The sequence below is a fragment of the Heptranchias perlo genome, unplaced genomic scaffold (genome assembly GCF_035084215.1).
Source record: "Heptranchias perlo isolate sHepPer1 unplaced genomic scaffold, sHepPer1.hap1 HAP1_SCAFFOLD_47, whole genome shotgun sequence".
Classification (NCBI taxonomy): Eukaryota; Metazoa; Chordata; class Chondrichthyes; order Hexanchiformes; family Hexanchidae; genus Heptranchias; species Heptranchias perlo.
Window position 1 is genome coordinate 1,555,479 of NW_027139484.1, and position 25,250 is coordinate 1,580,728.

Here is a 25,250-nt window from a genome sequence, read left to right on the forward strand (position 1 = left end):
GTGTATGGGGATTCACAGTGTATCAGGATCCTGCCTGATGTGTATCTGGATTCACAGTGTATCAGGATCCTGCCAGATGTGTATGGGGATTCACAGTTTATCGTGATATTGTCAGGTGTGTGTGTGGATTCACAGTGTATCAGGATCCTGCCAGGTGTGTATGGGGATTCATAGTGTATCAGGATCCTGCCAGGTGTGTATGGGGATTAACAGTGTATCAGAACCCTGCCAGGTGTGTATGGGGATTCACAGTGTATCAGGACCCTGCCAGGTGTGTATCTGGATTCACAGTGTATCACGTTCCTGCCAGATGTGTATGGGGATTCACAGTGTATCAGGATCCTGCCAGCTGTGCATCAGAATTCATAAATTATAGCGAACAGCAGCTGGATTAAGTGAAATAATGCAACATCCGTATATTTAAAGAATATGTCATAAATTGTATGAATTGTTGCTTGAATCTATGCAGAATAGTTGAGGATTGATGACAAATCCAATCAATGTTAATTTCTGTTCCCTCCACCCTTTGAACTTCTGATTCCCAGATTCTGACAATCTCTAAACAAAAGACTACAGTCAAACATTCTGATTCTCAGAAGTGAAATAAACGGTTTGAAATCTCCATTTCATCACTGACCTTTCAGGTGACTGGGTATTTCAGATAAACCTCGTCCGATGTTCATATAATCAAATGGATCAGGACCTGTTTAAATCAATGAGCTTTCATGAAATCAGATCTGTTTAGTATTATTGTAAATTCTGCAGTGTTTCAATCTGAAATTGAATTCAGAGTGTGATTTTACTGTACCAAGTTCCTGCATCTCTTTCAGTATTCTGTCCAACTTTGGTACCGCATGGTGCATTTTCACAAAGGATTCCCACATCACCCTTCGGGCCCGAGAGCCTTTCTCCATCACCAGATTTAGGACAAGTTTCGAACTGTCCGCCCTGTTTCCCTTGTCCACGAGATCAGTGACTTTCTGGAAAGAATAATAAATACATTGGTCTCTCCTTTTCCCAATCCCACTAAAACTGTTTCCCTTTGTTCAAAAGAGTTATACCCGAACCGTTCCCCTGTCCTTTGGACAGACACTGACCGATCCACTGGGTATTTTCACCTCTTCCTATCATTCTTTCAGATTCATTACATTTTCAGTTTTATCCATTTCTTTCCCATTTGACCTGTTTCTCCTCTGTAACATTCTCTGATTCTAAGATCTGATATCCTGTTAGTTCTGTGATGTTTAAATAATCCAAATTCATTCCATGTCCGTCCCACTTACCCGATGTTCCTGTCCACTGAAATGCCTCTCATATGTTAACAACGAGCTGACTCCGTCCACCCCTCCTTCAATCGCCTGTTCTAATCTGTCCCGGTAGAATTTCGTCAATTGGAACAGCTGGTAATCGTCGCACTTTGTCAGGAACTCAGTGATTGCAGTTTTCGTATCTGTGAACAAAAATGGAGAAAACTAAACACATTATCGACATTCTATCCTGGCGGCTACATTTCCTCTTATAACAAACGGGTGAAGCCTCCTGTGAGGCACATTATCAAACACCTTCTGAAAACCCATATGCTCCGCATGTGCTACATCCCATCGATCTCTATGGTCCCCTCGCAACAAAGCTGTATTAAATTTGTCAAATACGGCTTGTCTACAACGAATCAGTTCCAGCCTCCCCTGATCGTCCCTTGTGCCTCTACATGCTCACAAATTCGACCTGGAATTACAGATTCGAGGAGTTTGCCCACTACTGACGGAGACTAATTTGTCTCCAGTTACCCGTTGACCCTCTCCCCGATTTTACCAGAGACATTACTTGGGCTCCTTCAGTCCACCTGGATATTTTTATATCAAACGAGGATTGAGAAATTGTGGTCAGAGTCCCTGCTATCACCTCTCTCGTGTGTGTTATCTCTGGGCCCAGTGATTTATCCACCTCGGCGATGTTTCTCAGATCCAAATCCTTCTCTCCAGTTATCTCTAACTATGGTCCCACATCCTCCTCTAGTACACCAACATTTTCACTTCCACCATCATTTTTAGAAACTAAAGGAAATATTTTTTTATCTCCCCAAAACTTCATCCACAACTAGTTTCCCCAAATTCCCTCTCTATCTCATCTCCACCGATTGTTGGTCTGCAAAACCCATTGGGAATTGTACTATTTCCCTTCCTATTGCTTAACTGCGTTCTTATGGATTATATCTTAACATAGCCCCCTGGAACATCCTTATGTTCCAAACCCCTCCTTCGGTCTCTTCTCCTTTTAGACTCTCCTTAAAACCAATCTCTTTGACCAAGCTTTTGGTCACCCGTCCTCATATCTCCTTATTTGATTTGGTGTCAAATTTTGTTTGATTATCATTCCTGTCACGCACCTTGTTCGTTTTACTATATTAAAGGCGCAATATAAATGCAAGTTTTTATAGTTCCAGCTCTGTCATAAAACCTTTATGAATACTGGCGTCCAGAACTATTTTTCTCTCCCCTAAAAATGTTATAACCAAGAACAATTCACTCTGAGCCATGTGTAAAGTCCGGCCCTGTCTTAAAGATACTAGATCACATCTTTCATGATCTGACTCTCCGGATGTGTTTGGAATGATTTGTAGATTCATAGACATAACACACAATCCGAACTCCGATTTTTTCGAATATTTTCGTTTCTTCGTTGTTTTTAATATCAAGTGACGTTATCTCTCAATACTTCAAAATCAACATCCTTTTTATCTACTGATAACTTTTCACTATTTCAGAAATCTTCTGTTCCTGCTTCAACAGTTTTATTAATTCCACTCTCCAGCTTCAGATCCGGATATTTCCCACCCTCCATTCATATCAGCTGATACCACCCCACTGCTCCATTCACCCAGTCTGTTAAACCATTGTTGGTCGTTTCAGACAGTGACCGTCCCTTCCCTTCTCCCTGAACTCACTCTAGTCCCCAAGACCGTGAACCCTTCCCTCCTGCTCCAGCCCTGCAGCCACACATTGACCTGCCTCATATTTCCCTCCTTAAGTGGCCCAGCGTAAAACAATCCGGAGATCATCACCTTGAGGCCTTGTTTTATATTCTTGAGCCTCAGTCTTAATATTCCCTGTATAAACGTATCCGTGTAATTGGCTCTGACCATGGCAATACTCTGCTCTCCTTTCCTACCCAGAGATGGTCCCACATGTTCCAGGATGTTCTTCCCTCTGGCACCAGGGAGGCAACTTACCATTCGGGACCTGCTCAGGGCTGCAGAAGAGTCTGTCTATTCCCCTGACGATGGAATCTCCCACCACTATCGCTCTCCTATTTCTGTGCCCCACCTACCTCTCACCCCCGCCCCACTCGGGGTGTCTCCCTTCTCCCCGGTCTCACACTGTTAATCAGGAAGACCATCCTCTGAGTCACTGTCTCTATCCACCTCACAGGCTCCAACACCAGGTATCAATTGGGCAGTTCCAGTACTCAGGAGGTCCCTCCACCTGTGACTGCACTGTTCCTCTAGATGGTCACTCACTTCCCTCTATCTACACAGTATCTGTGATGTTACCTCTTCTTGTGAGTGCTGCAGGTTCTTGCTCGAGGTCTGGAACCTTTGTCAGGACAGAAATTATATTTTGAAGAATTTTCTGAACCTACCTGTGTCAATTCTCATTCTCGTTGAAGATGTTGGACCTTCTCCCCTGTTTGAACATTCAGCCATGGTGGTGACAAACGTTTCCAGATTCTGATACACTGTAATAAATATAATAATAGCAGGGTTAGACAGAAATATTAAAATGAGCAGGGGAACGTTCCCTTGTTAAACATGATACCAAGTCCCTCCTCCTCCATCAGCACAACAGCCGTTATCTCTGGGATCGATCATTCCCCGAGTGTTATGATCAACGCCCCACATCAGGTGTGACACAGACAGCTGCCCAGTGAAACCCATTGAGTCCCGCTGATCTCCACAACCCAGATCTTGTCGGCCAAGACTCTGCATTGGGAGCGCCTATTGGTAAGCTTTGCTCACACAATGCAGGCCAGAACCAGCCTTATTCCTGAGGGAGTGGATATGCTGGAAGGAAATATGTAGCAGGGTGATCATTGATGATGTAAATGACTCTTGACTCGATTTTACATTTTGGCGCTATTGTATTATTTTATTCACATAAGTGATGATATTTTTGATTTGTTGAGAATTGATATTAAATCCTGGTACTTTATGAATATGGTATCTATCCACATACACAATATACAGATGGGTGTGATTCCTCTGGTATCTATGGCCAGTGACATAGACCGTGTGCTCATGGAGATTTGGCCTGGTTGGTGCTTCTATTAGAATATATTTACCGCATCCCTCATGGTATCAGCACCTGACTAATGAGCACAGTAGGATGTGAGGAGATTTACCACTGCTCTAATATTAACAGTAATGAGCACTGTAGGAGGTGAGGAGATTTACCACTGTTCTAATATTAACACTAATGAGCTCTGTAGGAGGTGAGGAGATTTACCACTGTTCTAATATTAACACTAATGAGCACTGTAGGAGGTGAGGAGATTTACCACTGTTCTAATATTAACACTAATGAGCACTGTAGGAGGTGAGGAGATTTACCACTGTTCTAATATTAACACTACTGAGCACTGTAGGAGGTGAGGAGATTCACCACTGTTTTAATATTCACACTAATGAGCACTGTAGGAGGTGAGGAGATTTCCCACTGTCCTAAAATAAACACTAATGTATGATGTTATGAATCATGTAAATTTCTACATTCAGATGATGCACAGCAATTATTTATGGAATGTCGCCAGCGGCCTTACAATCTCCATAAACACCGTAACATTCAAGTGGTAGATTTGACTGCTGTTACACAATCACCTGTGTGTGTCTCGCTGTGGTGCGTGTGTCTCACGAACGTGTGTCCAATCAAACTATCAGTCAGTGTCTTTTACTTTCCCCACTGTGGAAATGTAAAAGTGATTATGTCTCGGATCATTAATTTCTCCAAACTATAGTTGAAGTTATTCTGCGGCATTAATTCATAACCAAGTTTGAGACTTTTTAAAATTCAGTCACTGCTGTTTCACTCACACTGACACTAGTATAATAAACAGACAACAGCAACAACTTGCATTGCCACAGAGCCTTTAACATCGAAAAAACATCCCAAAGAAAATGGCCAAAGTGTTGGTCAAAGAAGTGGGTTTTAGGATGGTCTTTAATCTGACACAGCACACAAAATAATCAAATGGAAGAAATTTTACAAATCTTTATTATAAAATAAGATTTCCCCATCATTTTATCACCAATTTATATTGAAATGATAATCATTTAATTCAACTGCAAATGTGAAATCCAGAAATAGATTTACTGATGAGAAATAACATGATGTGAAACCCAGCATCCAGTTCAGAAATGTAAGATGATTGATTTTGATAGTTGGATAAGAAATATATTTGAATTCGGTAACACTCTCTGGTACTACGTTAACAAAGAGTGTAATATGGATATTATGGAGGCCATATAGGTGGGTTCTTTCCGAGTTGGTGCTAGGGGCGGGGAGACGTTGTATATCTGCTGGGCTCTGCCTCAGACTGGAGTCACCTCTTGGATCAAACCCCTTCATTCTAAAGCACAAACCAAATTCATTTGTGACTGTGTGTTTTGAGATCGAAACTGATCTCACTTCACATTTCATTGCACGGACTCATGCTGGATAATTGTGCTCAGTGATCAGACTCTCAAAGACCCATTCTCACCATTTCCCCCCTTACCTTGTAACCTTCGTGGACTGTCCACAGGACCAGTGTTTATCTGAGGAAATGGGACTTTCTCTTACCTTTCTCCCCAGTCGATCTATGGAAGCTCTTTGAATCAGAAGAGTTCTCTCTGGTTGCTGCTCTCACAATCCTGTGCTGATTCACCTGCTGTTGTTCCTCAGTCTACAATCCCTGTTTACTTCCAGCTGTGGACTTTTCTCAATCACTCCCTCATTCACCGGGATATCTGATTATGGCAGGGCAGAAAATGAGACCAATATTGACGGTGTAATGTGCACTTTTCCTCGAATGTTTAATTAAAATAAAAGTAATTCAATCTTAAACAATTGAATAACAAATATTTAATTGAATAAACACTTTGTTTGAGGAACTCTGTTCCCACATTCCATGTCTCTTTACCATCCCGACCACAATATGTGATCGTTTTATTGTCCAGTCCCAGTTAGAGACACTTCCTTCTCCATGTCCCGCCCCTGGTTTTAGGATCACATTTGTTTATTTTGAATCAGTGGCAATTCATTTACATTTTCTGGCTGATCTCCATCCAGGGGCCAGACTCCTATTTTCCAAGTGTATTTTAGTGGCATCATCGACAAACAGAGAGCGTTGATGGGACAATATCCTCAGCGACATGGTTCTACCCACAGAAGGCAGCTGTACTGCCCCAAACCGTGACTGGGAAGTGTGACTATTGTCGTGAGTTCACTTCACTGAATATTTATATAACACAACACAACATGGGACTGATTTATCACAGAAAGAATAGATTTCACCTGCTGTGAGTGTTACTGTTTAGTGTGGACACTCCGATGAGTAAAAGTCCTGTTAACAGTTGTGGAGTGGGTTTCTAACCGTCTTGAATTGACAGTTCCTGACTCAGAAGCTGGATGTGTCTCCAGTTAGCTGCAAATTCCAAAGTTTTGGCATGTGGGGTGGGGAACGAACGTTTGTAACGACAAGTGAGACAATTTAATAAGAATATTTAACCGTCGAACAGGTATTAACTGTAATAACAACACCTCAGTGTGGGAATGTGGAGGGAACGTTGACCATATTTCGTCGAACAAGAGAAAATAAAAGCTCTCAGCAATTAACTTGTTTCTATTTTGCTATAAATGATCATTGCTCTATACAACTGGACGATTGATTACAACTCATTCTCATGGCTGTAACAAAATATCTCTGATTAAAGAAAATCAGGATCAGTAAGTGAATGATTTGAAGTAGAATGTGTAAACAAATATGGCCCATTCTTAGTCTTAGGATAAATCAAATCGCTATCTCCAAAAATGTCAATAGTTGATGGGGAATTTGAGTTGAAAAAATTATCGAGGCCACTGTCCAAACACAATGGATATGGTCGAGGCAATTACACTTTTGAGAGGGCACGGTGTCAACAAAGGATGACATTATACCGTGTCTGATACAACAGGGCGAGGAGCGCAGTTTATCACCACAGGATGGCAGTGTGCCGTGTCTGGCACAAGGGGGCGGGGAGGGCACTGTATCACCACAGGATGGCACTATACCGCCTGTGACACAAGGGTGCAGGGAGGGCACTGTGTCACCACAGGATGGCAGTGAACCGTGTATGGCACAAGGGGGAGGGGATGCACTCTGCCACCACAGGATGGCAGTGCACTGTATCTGACACAAGGGGGCGGGGAGGGCACTATGTCACCACAGGATGGCAGTTTACTGTTCCTTACACAAGGGCCGGGGCAGGCACTCTAGGGCACCGACCCAAAACAATGGCAGTGCACCATATGAGAGAGAGAGGAGGCGTGTGTATATCAGTCAGTGACTCTTTGTGTTTGATAGAGAGAGATAGGGGAAGTGAATCCGTGTCGAAATCAGTGAGTGAAACTGAATGTGTGTGTGTGTGTGTGTGTGTGTGTGTGTATGAGAGAGAGGGAGAGTGAAACAGATTTTATCAATGGGCAACTGAGGATTGTGTGAGTATGAGAGAGAGAATGGAGGCCTCTGTATAACTGTGAGACTCTGAATATGTGTTTATGTGAGGGAGCCAGATACATAGTGTATCAGTGAACAACTGATTGAGTGCGTGTGTATGAGAGAGACAGAGAGAGAGAGACAGAAGATGCATCTGTATATCTGAGTGACTCAGAGCAGGTGTGTGTATATGTGATGGAGGGAGACACACAGTGTATCAGTGAGGGACTGACTGAGTGTGTGTGTATGTGAGAGGCAGAGAGAGAGAGAGAGAGAGAGAGAAAGAGAAAATGGCTCTGTATATCTGAGTGAGTATGTGTGTCAGCGAGGGAGACAGAGGATGCCTCTGTATATCAGTGAGTGACTGAGTATCTGTGTGTATTTTCTGTTGGGGAGAAGCAGCAGGAAGATGAAATCTAACCTTTAACCATCAACCACTTCTAAAATCCCAACAATTTAAATTGCCAGAAGACACTTGTCCATATCAAACGTTCAATCTGACACAGCAAGTGCAGACTACGTGCAAAGTGCAAAAACCTCTTACTCTTATCGATAAAAAGCTGGAGGAAGTGAGTTCCCGCAAATGGAAACCGTTCGCCTCTGTCTCTGCGAATTTCAGCATGTTGCTTTTATGTTGAGTCACTCAGGGGCAGACATTTTGAGACCCACTCAGTTCCCCCTTCAATTTGTTTTTTTACAAGAAGGTTTATTCAATCCCACTGTTTTTTGATTAAAGTAGCTCTGGGTTTCAATTCGACCCTAACATTTGCCTGAGAATAATGGGGTCACCGACATTCGGTGTTGATTAATTCTCTGCATAAGATTTTATCTTTAACTCTAATCACCATCTGGTTTCTACCCAGAAACGTGTGTGTGACGAGAACTGCATTGAATGTAGAAATGTGTTTCCTTCGATATAACCCCCCACTCTCAGACATTCTCAGTCACTCACCCAATTCATCCATTGAAAAGACTGAAGCGACATGTGATCTGGTCCGCACTGCTCCTGTCCCCAGTCAGGACTCTGTTACTCGGGGATTCGGCTGATCTCCCCGCCTTGCTCTCCCTGTCCACAGTGAAGACTCTGGTACTCGGGGATTCGGCTGATCTCCCCGCCTTGCTCTCCCTGTCCCCAGTGAAGACTCCGATACTCGGGGATTCGGCTGATCTCCCCGCCTTGCTCTCCCTGTCCCCAGTCAGGACTCTGATACTCGGGGATTCGGCTGATCTCCCCGCCTTTCTCTCTCTGTCCCCAGTGAAGACTCTGATACTCGGGGATTCGGCTGATCTCCCCGCCTTGCTCTCCCTGTCCCCAGTGAAGACTCTGGTACTCGGGGATTCGGCTGATCTCCCCGCCTTGCTCTCCCTGTCCCCAGTGAAGACTCTGATACTCGGGGATTCGGCTGATCTCCCCGCCTTGCTCTCCCTCTCCCCAGTCAGGACTCTGATACTCGGGGATTCGGCTGATCTACCCGCCTTGCTCTCTCTGTCCCCAGTCAGGACTCTGATACTCGGGGATTCGGCTGATCTCCTCGCCTTGCTCTCCCTGTCCCCAGTCAGGACTCTGGTACACGGGGATTTGCCTGATCTCCCCACCTTGCTCTCCCTCTCCCCAGTCAGGACTCTGATACTCGGGGATTCGGCTGATCTCCCCGCCTTGCTCTCCCTGTCCCCAGTGAAGACTCTGATACTCGGGGATTCGGCTGATCTCCCCGCCTTGCTCTCCCTGTCCCCAGTGAAGACTCTGGTACTCGATGATTCGGCTGATCTCCCCGCCTTGCTCTCCCTGTCCCCAGTGAAGACTCTGATACCCGGGGATTCGGCTGATCTCCCCGCCTTGCTCTCCCTGTCCCCAGTGAAGACTGATACTCGGGGATTCGGCTGATCTCCCCGCCTTGCTCTCCCTGTCCCCAGTGAAGACTCTGATACTCGGGGATTCGGCTGATCTCCCCGCCTTGCTCTCCCTGTTCCCAGTCCGGACTCTGATACTCTGGGATTCGGCTGATCTCCCCGCCTTGCTCTCCGCTCGACACAATCTGAGTGGAGCCTCCAGGAAGTGTCAGCGCACATCAAACTCGCTGTCACCTCTTCCGCTAAATGTTATTGACATATAAGGATCGTGTGGGGCATAACCAGAAACCTCGCGTTGCCTTTACTCTTCCGACCAGCTGATTCACGTGGGTTTGACGCGAGTTAACTTTCCTATTAAGTGATCAAATGATATCAATGCTTTGATTTACAATCACCCCATTGATTTGAATCAAACAGCACAGAAGGAGGCCTTCCGGCCCTTGGTGCCTGTGCCGGCTCTTTGAAAGAGCTATTCATTTTTTCAGATTCACCTGCCCTTTCCCCATGGCCCTGCAAACTTTCTCCTTTTCAAATATGTATCCAATTCCATTTTGAAAGTTACTAAACTGCGTCATTTCACCGCGAGCGACTGGACAGACAGAGTATCAGTTATACACAGAGTCATTGGCGTAGATTTTAAAAACGAATCTGCTTCCACCGCCCTGTTATTGAAGTCAATGGAAGCAGATCAGGGATGAGGGAAATCTGAACAGTCAGAATTTTACATCAAAACACGTAAACCAATAGTACAGATTTAAGTAAAGGGCTCTCTGTCATTCACTCTCTGCCCCCTCGCCCCGCCAATCACTGATCAAAGTAAGGGGCTCTCTCTCATTCTCCCTCTCCCCCTCCCCCATCACTGATTAAAGTAAGGGGCTCTGTGTCATTCTCCCTCTCCCCACTCCCCCCGCCCATCACTGATTAAAGTAAGGGGCTCTCTGTCATTCTCCCTCTCCCCCTCCCCCCGCACATCACTGATAAAAGTAAGGGGCTCTCTCTCATTCTCCCCCTGCCCCCGCCCATCACTGATTAAAGTAAGGGGCTCTCTCTCATTCTCCCTCTCACGCCTCCCCCCACCCATCACTGATTAAAGTAAGGGGCTCTCTCTCATTCTCCCTCTCCCCCCTCCCCCCGCCCATCACTGATTGAAGTGAGGGGCTCTCTGACTTTCTCCCTCTCACCCCTCCCCCCACCCATCACTGATTAAAGTAAGGGGCTCTCTGTCATTCTCCCTCTCCCCCTCCCCCCGCACATCACTGATAAAAGTAAGGGGCTCTCTCTCATTCTCTCCCTGCCCCCGCCCATCACTGATTAAAGTAAGGGGCTCTCTCTCATTCTCCCCCTGCCCCCGCCCATCACTGATTAAAGTAAGGGGCTCTCTCTCATTCTCCCTCTCCCCCCTCCCCCCGCCCATCACTGATTGAAGTGAGGGGCTCTCTGTCATTCTCCCTCTCCCCCCTCCCCCCACCCATCACTGATTAAAGTAAGGGGCTCTCTCTCATTCTCCCCCTCCCCCTCTCCCCATCCATCACTGATTAAAGTAAGGGGCTCTCTGTCATTCTTCCTCTCCCCACTCCACCGTGGGCCGTAGCATCGGTCCCTGCCATTGGGTCAAACCTGAGTGATGCCCGACGAACACCGCCCAACCCACCGGATGACGTGGCTCTTGATTTTTAAACGCATGTGGCAGTTTAAGCTGTCATGTGTGACGTCAGTAACCTGGCAACAGCGCGCGTGTGACGTGTGTTGAGGGGCGGGGTCGCGAGCTGACTGATGGGAGAGTTCAGGGGACTGGAGAGCATGAACCGGTCTCCATCCACCGCCATCATCTCATTCCACCACCATCCTCCCCCTGGTGAGGATCAACCGGTCCCCATCCACCGCCATCATCTCAATCCACCGCCATTCTCCCCCTGGAGAGGATCAACCGGTCCCCATCCACCGCCATCATCTCATTCCACCGCCATCCTCCCCCTGGTGAGGATCAACCGGTCCCCATCCACCGCTATCATCTCAATCCACCGCCATCCTCCCCCTGGAGAGGATCAACCGGTCCCCACCTACTGACATCATCTCAATCCACCGCCATCCTCCCCCTGGAGAGGATCAACCGGTCCCCATCCACCGCCATCATCTCAATCCACCGCCATCCTGCCCCTGGAGAGGATCAACCGTTCTCCATCCATCGCCATCATCTCAATCCAACGCCATCCTCCCCCTGGAGAGGATCAACCGGTCCCCATTCACCGCCATCATCTCAATCCACCGCCATCCTGCCCCTGGAGAGGATCAACCGGTCCCCATCCACCGCCATCATCTCAATCCACCGCCATTCTCCCCCTGGAGAGGATCAACCGCTCCCCATCCACCGCCATCCTCCCCCGGGTGGGGTGTGAATCAGACGGTGAATCAGACTCATCCATTCCTTTCTCACCTCCAGACTCCACTATTCCAATACTTTCCTGCCCGTCCTCCCATCTTCCACCCTCCATAAACATCAGCTCATCCGAATCTCTGCTGCCCATATCCGAACCCACACCAAGTCCCGTTCACCCATCGCCCCCTGTGCTCACTGACCAACATTGTCTCACGGTCCGGGAACGCCTCCATTTTAAAATTCTCATCGTTGTTTTCAAATCCCGCCAGGAACCTCGCCCCTCTCCCGTTCTCTGTAACGCCCTCCAGCCCTACAACCCTCCGAGATCTCTGCGCTCCTCCAATTCTGCCCTCCCGTGCATCCCCCGATTTCCTTCGCTCCACCATTGGCAGCCGTGCCTTCACCTGCCGGGGCCCCAAGCTCTGGAATTCCCTCCCTAAACCTCTCCGCCTCTCTCTCCTCCTTTAAGACGCTCCTTAAAACCTACCTCATTGACCGAGTTCTGGATGGGCTCTAACCAGAGCTCTGTCCAGCTGATCCAATGGAATGGCGGGACAGGCTCGAGGGGTTGAACGGCCTCATCCTGTTCCTGTTCAACGGGCTCGAGGGGCTGGACGGCCTCCTCCCGTTCCTGTGTACTGTTTATTGGGTGGGGTGTGACATCGACGGATAATGAGACACTGTCACACTTTCTGGGGAAGGCACTGTGTCACCACACAATGGCAGAGTACTGTGTGAGAGAGGATGTGTGTACATATCAGTGAGTGTGTGTGAGAGAGAGGATGCCTCTGTATATCAGTGAGTGTGTGAGAGAGAGGATGCCTCTGTATATCAGTAAGTGCGTGAGAGAGAGAGGATGCCTCTGTATATCAGTGAGTGTGTGAGAGAGAGAGGATGTCCCTGTATATCAGTGGGTGACTCTGAGTGAGTGTGTGAGACAGTGGATGCCTCTGTATATCAGTGAGTGACTCTGAGTGAGTGAATGTGTGGGAGAGAGGATACCTGTGTATATCCGTGAGTTAGTGAGTGTGTGACTCTGAGTGAGTGTGTGGGAGAGAGGATGGCCCTGTATATCAGTGAATATGTGAGCAAGGATGCCCCTGTATATCGTTGAGTGAGTGTGTGTGAGAGGATGCCCCTGTATACCAGTGAGTGAGTGAGAGAGAGGATGCCCCTGTATATCAGTGAGTGTGTGTGAGAGAGAGGATGCCTCTGTAGATCAGTGAGTGTGTGTGAGAGAGAGGATGCCCCTGTATATCAGTGAGTGTGTGAGAGAGAGGATACCCCTGTATATCAGTGAGTGAGTGTGAGAGAGAGGATGCCCCTGTATATCAGTGAGTGAGTGTGTGAGCGAGAATGTTTTGTCGAAACAGCAGAGGGCCTTTCAGACCCTCGGGCCTGCAACACAGGGACAGAAAAAGGCCATTCAGTGCGTCGAGCCTGTTACACTGTAACAGCAAGGGACCATTCAGCAACTTGAGCCTTTAATTCAAGAAGAGGAGCAGGCCATTCAACCCTGGAGTCTGTTACACAGGAACAGGAGGAGGCCATTCAACCCTGGAGTCTGTTACACAGGAACAGGAGGAGGCCATTCAGCCCCAGGAGTCTGTTACACAGGAACAGGAGGATGCAATTCAGCCCCTGGAGTCTGTTACACAGGAACAGGAGGAGGCGATTCAGCCCCAGGAGCCTGTTACACAGGAACAGGAGGAGGCGATTCAGCCCTTGGAGTCTGTTACATCGGAACAGGAGGAGGCCATTCATCCCCTGGAGTCTGTTACACAGGAACAGGAGGAGGCCATTCAGCCTGCGTGAGTCGATGACAGAGGAACAGGAGGCCATTCAACCCCTCGAGCCTGTTACAGAGTCATAGGAGAGAGGATGGACTGCCACCTCCTGTTCCCGAGTGACGGGGTCGAGGGGCTGGACGGCCTCCTCCTGTTCCTGTGTACTGTTTATTGGGTGGGGTGTGAAACCGACGGGTAATGACACAGTGTAACACACTTTGGGGAAGGCACTGTGTCACCACACAATGGCAGGGTAACGTGTGAGAGAGACAGTGAGAAAGGTTGTGTGTATAGATCAGTGCGTGAGTGTGAGAGAGAGAGGATGCCTCTGTATATCAGCGAGTGACTCCGAGTGAATGTGCGAGAGAGAGAGGATGCTTCTGTATACCAGTGAGTGACTCTGAGTGAGTGTGTGAGAAAGAGGATGCCTCTGTATATCAGTGAGTGTGTGTGTGAGCAAGGATGTTTTGTGGAAACAGGAGGGAGCCTGTCAGTCGCTCGAGCGTGTTACACAGGAAGAGGAGGAGGCCATTCAGCCCCTGGAGTCTGTTACACAGGAACAGGAGGAGGCCATTCAGCCCCTGGAGTCTGTTACACAGGAACAGGAGGAGGCCATTCATCCCCTGGAGTCTGTGAAACAGGAACAGGAGGAGGCCATTCAGCCGCTGGAGTCTGTTACATAGAAACAGGAGGAGGCCATTCAGCCCCTGGCGTCACATCGGATCAGGAGGAGACGATTCTCCATTTGGAGTCTATTATTAAGGATAGGGTGACTGAACACCTCGCGAATTTTCAGTTAATCAGAGAGAGCCAGCATGGATTTGTGAAAGGTAGGCCGGGCCTGACAAACCTGATTGAATTTTTTGAAGAGGTGAATAAAGTAGTGGACAGGGGAACGTCAATGGATGTTATTTATATGGACTTCCAGAAAGCATTTGATAAGGTCTCACATAAGAGATTGTTAGCTAAGTTGGAAGCCCATGGAATCGAGCGAAAATTACGGACTTGGTTAGGAAATTGGCTGAGCAAAAGACGACAGAGAGTAGGGATAATAGCTAAGTATTCAAATTTGCAGGACGGGACCAGTGGAGTCCCACAGGGATCTCTCTTGGGGCCTCAATTATTCACAATATTTATTAACGATTTAGATGAAGGCATATCTAATTTGCCGATGACACAAAGATTGGTGGCATTGTAAGCAGTGCAGATGAAAACATAAAATTACAAAGGGATATTGATAGTTAAGGTGAATGGGCAAATCTGTGGCAAATGGAATTCAATGTGGACAAATGTGAGGTCATCCACTGAAGATCAAAAAAGGATAGAACAGGGTACTTTCTAAATGGTAAAAAGTTAAAAACAGTGGATGTCCAAAGTGACTTAAAGGTTCAGGTACATAGATCATTGAAGTGTCATGAACAGGTGCAGAAAATAATCAATAAGGCTAATAGAATGCTGGCCTTTATATCTGGAGGACTGGAGTTCAAGGGGGCAGAAGTTATGCTGCAGCTATACAAAACCCTGGTTAGACCGCACCTGGAGTACTGTGAGCAGTTCTGGGCACCGCACCTTCGGAAGGACAAATTGACCTTGGAGGAAGTGCAGCGTCGGTTTACTATAATGATACCCTGACTTCAAGGATTAAGTTACAAGGAGAGATTACACAAATTGGGGTTGTATTCTCGAGAGTTTCGAAGGTTAATGGGTGATCTGATCGAAGTTTATAAGATATTAAGGGAAACGAATAGGGTGGATAGAGAGAACCTATTTCTCCTGGTTGGGGACTCTAGGAGTAGGGGGCAGAGTCTAAAAATTAGAGCCAGACCTTGCAGGAGGGAGATTAAAAAACATTTCTACACACAAAGGGTGGTAGAAGATTGGAACTCTCTTCAGCAAACGGCAATTGATACTAGCTCAATTGCTACATTTAAATGTGAGATGGATAGCTTTTTGGCAACCAAAGGTATTAAGGGATATGAGCCAAAGGCAGGTACATGGAGCTAGATCACAGATCAGCCATGATCTTATGAAATGGCAGAGCAGGCAGGAGTGGCTGAATGGCCTACTGCTGTTCCTATGTTCCTAACCCCTGGAGTCTGTTACATCGGAAGGAGGAGTTCATTCAGGCCCAAGAGCCTTCTACAAATGAACAGGAGGAGGCCATTCAGCCCGTGAAGCCTGTTACACAGGAAAAGGAGGAGGCGTTTCAGACTCTGGAGCCTGTTACATCGGAACAGAAGGAGACCATTTGGCCCCTCGAGTCTGTTGGACAGGAAGGAGGAGGTCATTCCGCCAGTAGACCCTGTTTCACAGGAACTGGAGGAGGCTTTCAGCCCCTCGAGCCTATTATACAGGAACAAGAAGAGTCCAGTCAGCCCCTTAGAAAGTTTTACATAGGAACAGGTGTAGACCGTTCAGTCCCTCTGACCTGGTACCATGAACAGGATGTGGCCATTCAATGCCGCAAGCCTGTTACAAAGAGCAGTAGGTGGCCTTTCAGACCCTCGAGCCTGTAACAGAAGAATAGGAGAAGACATTAAGCCTGCGTGAGCCTATTACAAAGGAACAGGAGGCCATTCAACCCCTGGAGCCTATTACACAGAAATTGGAGGCCATTCAACCCCTCGAGCCTATTACACAGGTATAGGAGGCCATTCAACGTCTTGACCCTGTTACACAGGAACTGGAGGAGGCCATTCAGCCCCTCGAGACTTTTACAAAGGAACAGGAGGACGCCGTTCAGTCCATCGAGCCTGTTATACAGGAGCAGGAGGAGGCCATTCAGCCACTGAAGCCTGTTGTACAGGAACCGGAGGCCAGTTTGCTTCTGGAGCCTGTTACATAGGAGCAGGTGCGGAAAATTCAGTCACTCTGGCCTGGTACCAGGAATAGGACGTGGTCATTCAACGCCTCGAGCCTGTTACACAGGAAGAGGAGACCAATTCTCCCCTAGAACCTGTTGCACAGAAACAGGAGTTGGCCATTCTGCCCCTGGAGCCTATTATGTAGGAACAGGAGGAGGCAATTCAGCCCCTCGAGGAAATGATTTAAAATAAGACGAGGCCATTCAACCCCTCGAGCGTGTTACACATCAGAGGCAGACTTCAGGAGGACATAGACAGATTGTTGACATGGGCAGGCACATGACAGATGCAATTTCACACGGATAAGTGTGAAGTGATGCACTTTGTGTGGAACAACATGGAGAAACAGTATAATCTGAATGGTATTTTAAGGGAGGTGGAAGAGCACAGGGGCCTGGCGGCGCATATGCACAAATCTTTGAAAGTGACAGGGCAAGTTGATAATGCGGTTAAGAAAGCGCCTGGGATAATTCGATTAGTGAATAGGGACATTGAATACAAAAACAAGTAAGCCATGCTATACCCCAGCTGGAGTATTGTGTACAATTCTGGGCATCACACTTTAGGAAGAATGTCAAGGCCTTGAAGAGGGTACAGAGGAGATTTACCAGGATGATACCATGGGTGAGCGACTTCAGTTATGTGGAGAGATTGGAGAAGCTGGGATTGTTCTCTTTAGAGCAGAGAAGGTTATGGGGAGAACTAATAGAGGTGTTCAAAATTATGAGGGGTTTTGACAGAGCAAATAGGGAGAAACTGTTTCCTTTGGCAACTTGGTCAGTGACCAGAGGTCATCGATTTAAAATAAAATCAAACGAACTAGAGGGAAATTGAGGAGAAATCTTTTCACACAGATGTTTGTGAAGATCTGGAACGCACTTCCTGAAAGGAGCTTTCAAAAGGTAATGGGACAAGTAATTGAAGAGGATTAATTTGCAGGGTGATGGGGATAAAAGTTGGGATGTGGGACTAAATTGCACTGCTCTTCCAAACAGCTAGCAAAGGCAAGATAGACTGAATGGCCTCCTTCTGTGCTGTAAGATTCTATGGTTCTTTGATTTAGCCATAATCTTCCAAAGCTCTCTTGATTCAGGAAATTGTCCTTTTAGATTGGAACTGGAGGAGGCCATTCAGCCCCTCGAGCCTTTTACACAGGAACAGGAGGCCATTTAGCCCCTCGAGCCTGTCACATCGGAACAGGAGGCGGCCATTTAGCAACTGGAGCCTGTTAAATAGCACGAGAAAGGGACCATTCCGGCCGTCGAACCTGTTACGTTGGAACAGAAGGAGGCCATTTCGTCCCTTGAGCCTGTAACATAACAACAGGCGGCGGCCATTCAATCGCTCAAGCCTGTTTTTTCGGAACAGAAGGAGGTCATTCAGCCCCTCGAGCCTGTTACATAGGAAAAGGTGAAGGTCATTCAGTGCCTGGAGCCTGTTTGCTGGTGGTGCCCTGCTCAGATCTGTGCACCTGTGTTGACGTTTATGGTTAAGTTAAAAAAAATCCTTCCCCATTGATTTCTTATTTAAATGATGCATTAGGACCGTAACTGGCAGGGTTCGAACCTGCAAAATGAAACCCCAGTGGAATTCACCGTTTGTCCACGATTAGGAGCAAGACAGTAGGGAAGTGAGATGATGGCGGTGGATGGGGACCGGCTGATCCTCTCCAGGGGGAAGATGGCGGTGTATTGAAATGATGGCGGTGGATGGGGACCGGTTGATTCTCTCCAGGGGGAGGAAGGCGGTGGATTGAGATGATGGCGGTGGATGGGGACCGGTTGATCCTCTCCGGGGGAATATGGCGGTAGATTGAAATGATGGAGGTGGATGGGGACCGTTTGATCCTCTCCAGGGGGAGGATGGCGGTGGATTGAGATAATGGCGGTGGATGGGGACCGTTTGATCCTCTCCGGGGGAATATGGCGGTGGATTGAGATGATGGCGGTGGATGGGGACCGGTTGATCCTCTCCAGGGGGAGCATGGCGTTGGATTGAGATGATGGCGGTGGATGGGGACCGGTTGATCCTCTCCAGGGGGAGGATGGCGGTGGATTGAGATGATGGCGGTGGATGGGGACCGGTTGATCTTCTCCAGACCCCTGAACGCTCCCATCAGTCACCTCGCGACCACGCCCCTCGACACACTTCACACTCGCGCTGTTGCCGTGTTACTAACGACACACATGACAGCTTAAACCGCCGCACGCGTTTAAAAATCAGGAGCCACCCCTGTGCGGGTGTGGGGCGGTGTTCGTGGGCTGGGCCGGGCACCTGATTATTGGACAGAGATGTCAATCAGGTTTGACCCAATGGCATAGACCGACTCTATGGTGGTGGGGGGAGAGGGCGTTTATTGCTGCCGAGTCCGCAGCGCGCATGATCAGCCGCGCCGCCCCCGATCATCGGATGGTCCCAAGGGGGAGTGGGAAGAGGGAAAATGACAGAGAGCCCGTTACTTTAATCAGTGAAGGGCGTGGGGTGGGGGAAAGGGAGAATGAGAGGGAGCCCCTTACATTAATCAGTGATGGGTGGGATGGGGGGAAGAGGGAGAACGACAGAGACTTCAATAACATTAATTTCCAGCAACTATCCTGCAACCTAATTTTCTGAGTCTGGCCCTCACTGTTGTTGTTTGTTTTTTATACTACTGTTTTCACAACACGGGAGGGTCTAAATCATTGGGGGTAAAATTGGACACTGGCAGCGGGCGTAAAATATTCGGAATCGCTTTTCCCGCCACTTACACCATTCACCTGATATTGAGCTGTATTGAATTCAATGGGACTGTATAACGGGTCAGCCATGAGAAACCGCCTCTTTTTCGTCCACGCCCATGTTCAATTTCACCCCATTCAGCGTGTAAGAGCGTCCAAGACCATAGACTTCCCTACAAATTAGAGGGGAGGTGGTTGTCCATAACTTGGAGAGGATGCAGAAAGGATTTCCCAGAACCGTACCAGGGATGAGGGACTTCAGTTATGTAGCGAAACTGGAGAAGCTGGGGTTGTTCTCCTTGGAGCAGGATAAGGGGAGATTTAATCGAGGAGTTTTGATAGGGTAGATAGGGAGAAACTGTTTCCACTGGCAGGAGGGTCGGTAACCAGAGGGCGCAGATTGATGATAATTGGCAAAGAAGCCAGGGGGAGATGAGTGGAATTTTCTTTACGCAGCGAGTTGTTCTGATCTGGAACCGAATACCTGAAAGGGCGGTGGAAGCAGATTCGTGTTTAAAATCTACCCCAATGACTCAGTGTATAACTGATGCTCTCTCTGTCCAGTCGGTCCCAGTGAAATAAAGCAGTTTAGTGATGTTCAAAATAGAATCAGATAAATAATTGAAAAGGAGAAAGTTTGCAGGGCCATGGGGAAAGTGCAGGGGAGCGGGACTAAATGGATCGCTCTTTCAAAGAGCCAGCACAGACACCAGGGGCCGAATGGCCTCCTTCTGTGCAGTTTGATTCAAATCAATGGGGTGATTGTAAATCGAAGCATTTACATCATTTGAGCATTTAATAGAAAATTTAACCCGCATCAAACCCACGTGAATCAGCTGGTAGGAAGAGTAAAGGGAACCCGAGGTTTCGGGTTTTGCCCCACACGAACTTTGTATGTCAGTAACATTTAGCGGAAGAGGTGACAGCGAGGTTGATGTGCGCTGACACTTCCTGGAGGCTCCACTCAGATTGTGTCGAGCGGACAGCAAAGAGGGGAGATCAGCCAAATCCCCGAGTACCAGAGTCCTGACTGGGGACAGGGAGAGCAAGGCGGGGAGATCAGCCGAATCACCGAGTATCAGCGTCTTCACTGGTGACCGGGAGAGCAAGGCGCGGAGATCAGCCGAATCCCCGAGTATCAGAGTCCTGACTGGGGACAGGGAGAGCAAGGCGGGGAGATCAGCCGAATCACCGAGTATCAGCGTCTTCACTGGTGACCGGGAGAGCAAGGCGCGGAGATCAGCCGAATCCCCGAGTATCAGAGCCTTCAGTGGGGACAGGGAGAGCAAGGCGGGGAGATCAGCCGAATCTCCGAGTATCAGAGTCCTGACTGGGGACAGGGAGAGCAAGGCGGGGAGATCAGCCGAATCCCCGAGTATCAGAGTCCTGACTGGGGACAGGAGCCGTGCGGACCGGATCTCATGTCGCTTCAGTCTTTTCAATGGATGAATTGGGTGAGTGACTGAGAATGTCTCAGAGTGGGGGATTATTTCGAAGGAAACACATTTCTACATTAAGTGCACAGCTCGTCGCACACACGGTTCTGGGTAGAAACCAGATGGTGATCAGAATTAAAGATAAAACCTTATGCAGAGAATGAATCAACACCAAATGCGGGTGATCCCATTATTCTCAGGTGAATGTTAGGGTCGAATTGAAACCCAGAGCTACTTTAATCAGAACACAGTGGGATTGAATAAACCTTCTGGTAAAAAAAAACAAATTGAAGGGGGAACTGAGTGCGTCTCAAAATGTCTGCCCCTGAGTGACACAAATTAAAAGCAACATGCTGAAACTTGCAGAGACAGAGGCGAACGGTTTCCATTTGTGGGAACTCACATCCTCCAACTTTTTATCGATAAGAGAAAGAGGTTTTTGCACTTTTCACGTTGTCTGCCCTTGCTATGTCTGATTCAACGTTTGATATGGGCACGTGTCTTCTGGCAATTTAACTTGTTAAATGCCTGTCTGTGTAGGATTTTAGATTTGGTTGATGGTTAAAGGTTAGATTTCATCATCCTGCTGCTTCTCCCCAACAGAAAATACACACAGGTACTCAGTCACTCACTTATATACAGAGGCATCCTCTGTCTCCCTCTCTGATGCGCATACTCACTCAGATATGGAGAGCCATTTTCTCTCTCTCTCTCTCTCTTCCTCTCTCATACGCACACATTCAGTCAGTCCCTCACTGATACACTGTGTGTCTCCCTCCATCACATATGCACGCACCTGCTCAGAGTCACTCAGAAAAACAGAGCCATTTTCTCTTTCTCTCTCCTCTCTCTGCCTCTCACATACGCACAAACTCAGTCAGTCCCTCACTGATAGACTGTGTGTCTCCCTCCATCACATATACACACACCTGCTCAGAGTCACTCAGATATACAGATGCTTCCTCCCTCTCTCTCTCTGTCTCTCTCATACACACGCACTCACTCAGTTGTTCACTGATACACTATGTATCTGGCTCCCTCACATAAACACACATTCAGAGTCTCACAGTTATACAGAGGCATCCATTCTCTCTCTCATACTCACACAATCCTTAGTTGCCCACTGATAAAATCTGTTTCGCTCTCCCTCTCTCTCATATACACACATACACATTCAGATTCATTCATTGATACAGATACGCAAGCACTTCCCCTATCTCTCTCTATCAAACACACACAGAGTCACTGACTGATGTACACACGCCTCCTCTCTCTCTCATATGGTGCACTGCCATCGTTTGGGGTCGGTGCCCTCGAGTGCCTGCCCCGCCTCTTGTGTAAGGAACAGTAAACTGTCATCCTGTGGTAACACAGTGCCCTCCCCGCCCCGTTGTGTCAGGCACGGTACAACGTCATCCTTTGGTGACACCGTGCCCTCGCTAAAGTGTGAGTCCTTCGATCATATCCATTGTGTTTGGAGAGTGGCCCCGAGAAATCTTTCAACTCCAATTCCCCATCAACTACTGATATTTTTGGAGATAGTGATTTTATTTATCCTAAAACTAAGAATGGGCCATATTTGTTTACACATTCTACTTCAAATCATTCACTTACTGATCCTGATTTTCTCTGATCAGAGATATTTTATTACAGGCATGTGAATGAGTTGTAATCTATCGTCCAGTTGTGTACATCAATGACCATTTATAGCAAAATAGAAACAAGTTAATTGCTGAGAGCTTCTATTTTCTCTTGTTCTCTTAAATATGGTCAAAGTTCCCTCCACATTCCCACACTGAGGTGTTGTTATTATAGTTAATATCTATTTGAGGGTAAAGTATTCTGATTAAAATGTCTCACTTGTCGTTACAAACGTTCCGTCCCCACCCCCACATACCAGCACTTTGGAATTTGCAGCTAACTGGAGACACATCCAGTCTCTGAGTCAGGAAATGTCAATTCAAGACGGTTAGAAACCCACTCCACAGCTGTTAACAGGACTTTTCCTCATCGGAGTGTCCACACTAAACAGTAACACTCACAGCAAGGGAAACCTCTTCTTTCTATGATAAATCAGTCCCATGTTATGTTATATAATTATTCAGTGAAGTGAACTCTCTACAATAGTGACACTTCCCAGTCACGGTGTTGGGGCAGTACAGCTGCCTTCTGTGGGTAGAACCATGTCGCTGAGGATATTGTCCCATCAACTCTCCCTGTTTGTCGATGATGCCACTAAAATACACTTGGAAACTAGGAGTCTGGCCCCTCGATGAAGTTCAGCCAGAAAATATAAAGGAATGGCCACTGATTCACAAATAGCAAATGTGATCCTAAAAACAGGGGCAGCACATGTAGAAGGAATTGCCTCTAATTGTGGCTGGACAATGAAACGATCAAATATTGTGGTCGGGGTGTTGAAGAGACATGGAATGTGGGAACAGAGTTCATCAAACAGTGTGTTTATTCAATCAAATATTTGATATTCAATCGTTTCAGATTCAATTCCTTTTATTTTAATTCAATATTAAAGGAAAAGTGTATTTTGCATTCGACTTCACATCGTCAATATTGGTCTCATTTTCTCCCCTGCCATAATCAGATATCCAGGTGAATGACGGAGTGATTGAGAAACGTCCACAGCTGGAAGTAAACAGGGATTGTAGACTGATGAACAACAGCATGTTAAACAGCACAGGATTGTGAGAGCAACAACCAGAGAGAACCCTTCCGATTCAAAGAGCTTCCAAAGTTCGACTGGGGAGAAAGGTAAGAGAAAGTCCCATTTCCTCAGATAAACACTGGTCCTGTAGACAGTCCACAAAGGTTACAAGGTAAGGGGGGAAATGTTGAGAATGAGACTGGGAGAGTCTGATCACCGAGTACAATTATCCAGCATGAGGCCGTGCAATGAAATGTGAAGTGAGATCAGTTTCTGTCTCAAAACACACAGTCACAAATTAATCTTGTTTGTATTTTAGAGTGAAGGGGTTTGATCTAAGAGGTGACTCCATTCTGAGGCAGAGCCCAGCAGATAAACTGTGTCTCCCCGCCCCCAGCACCAACTCGGAAATAACCCACCATTATCGCCCCGATAATATCGATATTACACTGTGTGTTAATGCAGTAGCAAACACTGTTACCGAATTCAAATATATTTCATATCCAAATATCAAAATCAGTCCTCTTACAATTCTGAACTGGTTGGTGGGTTTTACTTAATGTTATTTCCCATCAGTAAATCTATTTCTGGATATCACAATTGGAGTTGAAATAAATGATAATTTAAATATAAATTGGTGATAAAATAATACGTAAATTGTATTCTAATATTGATTTGTAAAATTTTTCCATTTGATTATTTTTTGTGTTGTCAGAATAAATGTTCCGGGTGATCACCTGATCCAGCTCCCGGCCTCGGCCGAGGGTTCTTTTTATTCAACTGAAAGCGATGTTTCTCCAGATACAATCTAGATTCATTTCCGTGCACTTTCAATACAATTACCTGATTATTATGGGGACCTGCTTCTGGCAGAAAATATAAACACCGACTTTCATCCCTTTTAACACTAACTGGATGTTCCAGAAATGTGGTTGGTCCAAATTTTGTAACATTCCAGATGTACAAAGAATGTGACGATCAGATGTTTTGCCATCGAATTCAGTATTGTGGCAGTAATTTAAATGGTCCCTGTTAACTGTTACAGGTTTAGATGGCTTAAGACAATCAGATTTACAGAGCAGACGGGGTCTGTTTTTAACAATGTGACTATTTTATCGATGTCCTTCTGTAGATGCGGTGCTGCTTAATATTCTGAGAAGCTCGAACTGATAGTGAATTCAGTAAATCCCCAGTATCCGGTCTTGTGGTGTAAAAAATCCGTTACTGGAATCGCAGCTTCATGGGTAGAAAAAGTGTCTGAAAGTTTAGGGTTAATCTTCATCTTAACTGAACTCCAAGTACGTGATGGTGGTTTTTGTTATTTCCGGTTGAGTTATTTTCGTTGAGTGATTTCCTGTATTGCCAGGGAAACAATCTGTCAGATCTCAGTACAAGAGGCGTTGGTTCCAATTTATATCCGAAAGACCATGAAGCATTCATTTTGAACTCCTATCGATATATTCAGACCATGACACATTCTGTGTAAACTCCTATCGAAATATTCTGACCATGAAACATTCAGTGTAAACTCCTATCGATATATTCTGACCATGAAACATTCAGTGTAAACGCCTATCTATATATTTAGACCATGAAACATTCAGTGTAAACTCCTATCGATATATTCAGGCCATGACACGTTCAGTGTAAACTCCTATCGATATATTCAGACCATAAAACATTCAATGTAAACTCCTATCGATATATTCAGACCATGATACATTCAGTGTAAACTACTATCTACATATTCAGACCATGAAACATTCAGTGTAAACTCCTATCTATATATTTTTAGTGTAACATTGAGCACTGTTGCCTTTGCTGATTA